Consider the following 5,233-nt stretch of genomic DNA (forward strand, 5'->3'; position numbering starts at 1 on the left):
TACACAGTACACAGTGATCTGTTTATTAAAACGGCCGGAAGTATATACAATGCGTACTACGCGGAAATAATGTTGCTACCTAACGCATGGTGAATCTTAATTCGATCAATTATGAAGCTAGTGGTTTTTGATAGTTGGCACGTATACGAATTAGTATCGTATATCCGTATGAGTACGTTTAGTTAGTGAGTAATGGTTATTTATATTACATCAAATTAAATTTTAACAGTTGGCTTGGATATGTTTTCCCATTCTAATAATTATGTTAATAATCTTTACATATTTTACGACAAAAAAAACAATAAACTTTTAAAAGCATGGTAGGAGTCCCGGGCTTTGAGAAGTTTAATGTTTTTGATATGTAAAAAGGATTTCAAAATGATTGGTTTTTACCTATCATCAAATATTTATTTAATTGATACGTATATTTCTCATCAATTTTTATTGTTGGTAGCGCTTTTAAGGCTTCTTGCTTGGAATAAAACACGGCAAGGCTAGATTTTGTACGGTCGACTACAGAATACGCCTTCGCTGTGTAAAATGTACCCTATTAGACGTCAGTCTCTTTTTCGTCCTGAGAGTGGTCAGACACACCATGGCTGGCTTACATTTGTTAAACCAACTAATCGAACATCTGAATACACGTGTGGATTCCAACATAGACATGAAGCAGCAAGTTGATGAAGAGCGACCCTTCAATCAATTCATTATAAATAGTGAGCATCAATATGATCAAATTATATACAATTTAACATTTTCCTGTCCAACTTTCAAATATGAAACCATTTTATTAATTGTAATCGCTCGAGCTAATTTCATTAGTTTTTCTGTTCCATCATTAAACGAACAGATTAGTGGGCTTCACATTAAAACTTGCTGTTACAACGCAACTGTTGATATTGTTGAACCTAGAGATCCTTACCAAAATCCATAGTTGACTACTATGAGAAGTAAATGATAAAGACCAATATAATTTTCACGTACATTTTGTGTAGATTTTTGTTCAGAAATCATATGAGGCCATGTTGACCACCTAGTTGACCATAGTGCGTGGTTTCGTCTATGACGTAGGTGCACTCGTGTTTTAGTGATTTAGTATAAATAATAATTATTAATTATGCAGGTAACATACGCACGGAGTTGGTGAAAGTTCATATAAATTTAAATAAACGAGTTATAATTTGATTGAGTATTTAATTAAATATTTAGTATGCACATAAATTACTATAAAATCAAATGTCTATGAGGCTATTTTTCCGCAATACTATAAACTATATTTCATTTGATATAAAGTTATCTATATAAATTAATAATAATTGTCGATGGTTATTATTATTGAAAAGTTATTATATTTTAGTTTACTATAAGCTACTATGAAAATGTAAGATTATACAGGGGCAAGAACAAGTTTTCATTGTTGTTAACATAATTAAAATTTTTAACGATTTATACTCATTTTACCTTAAAAAGTTAATTATTAACTATGTAAAATAGATACTTATTTAACCCCAACTAGTTAATTTATAACTATGTAAATTAGAATTTTTTATTTAATGCCATTAGCCCTTTGAACAAGAAAATGATAGATTTGTTCCTTTTTAATAAATAAAAGAATAAAACGTTTTTGATGTGTATTTTATAATACAAAATAACAAAAAATTTAAATACTATCGATGCATTTCCTAATTAAACGAAAAGCTTTACACTTAAATATTCATTCGGTATATCCCACTTTATCTTAATTATGTGGTATGATAATTTGGTATGGTAATTATTGTAAAAAAATAAAATAGCTACATTTTTTATAAAATCTTCATCTTCAATATTTGATGTTATTTTAAATTGATTTTGAAGCTAAATTGAATTAAAATAATACAAAAATAACTCATTGTTATTATATATATTTATAATGTACATTATAAATAAATATAATGCTTATAACAAATGTAACAATAAATAAATTTGTTGTTCAGCTATTCAGTTTGTTTAACAAATCATATATCAATAGAATTTTATCAAATTTAAAGCTCAATAGTCAATACGTCACACAAAATAAGATAAAAAGCATTCACATTTTTAAAAAACAATAAAAATAAAATATGAATAGTTAACTCTAAGGCTGTAAGTTAAAAATGCTTAAAACAATAACAACTGTATTTTTATTTACATTTAAAAAATAACAAAACTATTTGTTTACATAATTAAATATGTAAATATACGAAAAAAATCTGTGGAAGAAAATTATTTTATCAAAAAAAAAAAATTGTTGTTTTCGGCGGAGTAATAAACATTAAAATGTTAACCAATCAATATTGGTACCTATCAATAATTAAATAAAATATTTATAAAAAAAGTATTATGTGACTCAATACAATATTAGCTGCAACATTATTTGTAGAGGGATTATCTTCAATAAAATATTTCATAATTTATGAAGAAAATTATAATGACTAAACAAATATTAAAAAATTCAATAGAGCTTCCCAAATACTATTATTTATTGCAATTGTATAAAAAAGTGATGTCCTAATTTTTTATACTATATACGACAATATTGAATGTATACAAGCATACCTACAATACTGATTTTTTTATGATAACAATTATAATGAGTAATGACGATCAACAACTTGTACAGGATTTATGTGTAGTTATTATCTTGTTGTAAGTCAATGCACTTAACATATATTAAACTGAAATTCTTCAATAATAATTACATAGAACATTATATTACATTTCTATCGATATCGTATAATCATTTACTTTTACTTTAGTTACATGCACGTTGTTTTCTGACGTGCATGACTTGTCTAGAAAAACAACGTAAGACGAATATGCTATTATAATTATACTAAAATGTGGTATGAGAAAAATACAGCAAAAAATTTCATAGTTTATAAATTCGCATTTGACAAGATAAACTTTTTCCTTTGGGAGAGTAGATGAAGCTGATAAATAGTTTGTTTAGCTTGACTTCCAAGAGTCTCTTCCTAGTATCTTTGAGCTTTAGTATACAACTATTAATGTAACCATCATATTTCATTAAAATTAAATGTCTATTATTAGTTAATACAATAATATGTATGCATTATTCATGGCGAAATAATTAATAGCTTAAATACATAAAACTAATTAACTATTTAGATACATTATTTATATAATTACTATTTTTTAATTCAAATCGAGACTATCTTTTCGTCTTATTTAATTCTACATTACAGCTCAAAGATTATACACGTATATAACTGTTTATTGATTTTTTAACCCTGAACTAATAATATAGTAATGAAAAATCATAAAAAAAAAGAAAATATATACTTTTAATTCTTATGTATATTTAATTGCCATTTTTACATTTTGTACATTAATAGTTACTAATAGTAACTAATAGTTTAAAACTCAACAATATATCTCACTCTATTAAAAGTTATTTCATTATTATTTTGTGTACCTATTTCATTTCATGTTTCCATTAATAATAATAATAATAATAGTTATTACTATTATTAGAATAAAAAATAAGTGGAATACAAATATTTAATTTGTATTAATAACGCACAAATATAATAACATAATATAAGCTTATTATTCGTGTACTACGAGTAACACTTCAAAACTAAACTATTTTAATTCTTGTTGTAGTGTGCCGATGTTATCCATCGACAAAAAAAAATAAAAAATATTCTCTTTCACAATAACGATTTTGTCATCCACGTCAATGGCATTTTATCAAAAATTAACGTTATACGAGTATTTATATTATTTATTACAGTGTATATAATATTTTTACGTATGTATAACAAGACATATACATTTTACAACTCGTTTCAGAATAGGTCCTTGTATTTTAGATGTCAAAACCTGCAGCTGCCCACTTGACATAATTACGTATGTCAATAGTTAGGATTTAGACGCGAAATCCTCGTTCTAATATTTTATGTAAGGTATAATATTCAATTATTGTCCAATTCATGTTGAAAATTGAAATTAAAAACAATCGATCAAACTGAATCAAATAAACGTAGAGATTCTCCTTGCTCAGGGGCATACCTAGATGTGAGTTTGTGTGTTCAAGCCTCCTCTCCCAAAATTTTAACGAAAATAGAAAAAAAGGATCGCTTAATAGCAAATTAAATTAAATTAATATTTGTATAATTCATTGTCTAGCTATCTAGTACTATGAATTTAATTTCTACAAAAATTATCGTCTTATTGAATAAATACATTTGGAATACGTGGTAGTAAAAATATTTGACCCTCAGAAAAAAAATGTCTAGGCACACCCCTGTCCGTGCTAATGATACATTTTCTACGAACGACTAATACAGGAAGTGCGTCTCTGACGATCGTCATCAGTGATATAACAGACTGAGAAAGTCTAACTAATTTTGTTCGTAAAAGCAGAAGAATAAAATGTATTTTAGTCGACATAGTTCGTCGAAACATGTTTTATTACGAGTAGGATCTATATCGAAAATATTATTATTCAACCGCTCATGTACACTTACATTTTATAATTATATTGATCTTCCGTAAAAAAAAAAAAAAAAATTCTAACACTAAAGAAGTAATTGTTAAAAAAAAATTATCTACATTTCTTTTTATGTTTTTAGAGACATACGTAAACATATTAGGGCATGTAGTTTTCTCCTATGTCTGCGCAAAATAATACTGTCACTACATATCAGTAATATAAGTCACTGTTAATGATTATATTTTGAACATGAGTTACGTTTGTTTGGATACACTACAACCCCTACCCCCACGTAGTCTTGGATTTTCTAAGACGGGCGGGCCCCGGGCGCGCGGAAGTTCGAACATCGCGAGCACGCAAACACGTGTTGTTTACTCAGTCCGAACGGAAGGCGGTGGTGTCGATTGGTCCGACGAGCTTCCGTTATTGCACTGCTTTTTTACATTGCCGCCGGTGCCCGGTTTTCGTGTACACGTTTCGATTTCATGAACTCTGCCCAATGCTACGAACGGCGACGACTCGGCCGCGACATAAGGTCTTGGCCGCATTCCAGAGTCGATTAAGTCGAGGAAAAAAAAAACCTCTAGCGCACAGCGACTGCGGCGACGTCAGCAACGTCACGGTTTCGCGTGCCTGCATCGGAGCGAGTGGGGGAGAGAAGAGTTATCCACACGCGTCGAGATCACGCTTGCGCGTCCCGTTCGCTGTGCACAAACGGTAATGTTTACACGCGTATTATATATAACGTCCGTGCCGCGC

The sequence above is a fragment of the Sipha flava genome, unplaced genomic scaffold (assembly GCF_003268045.1).
Source record: "Sipha flava isolate LNK unplaced genomic scaffold, YSA_version1 104_pilon_pilon, whole genome shotgun sequence".
NCBI classification, from domain to species: domain Eukaryota; kingdom Metazoa; phylum Arthropoda; class Insecta; order Hemiptera; family Aphididae; genus Sipha; species Sipha flava.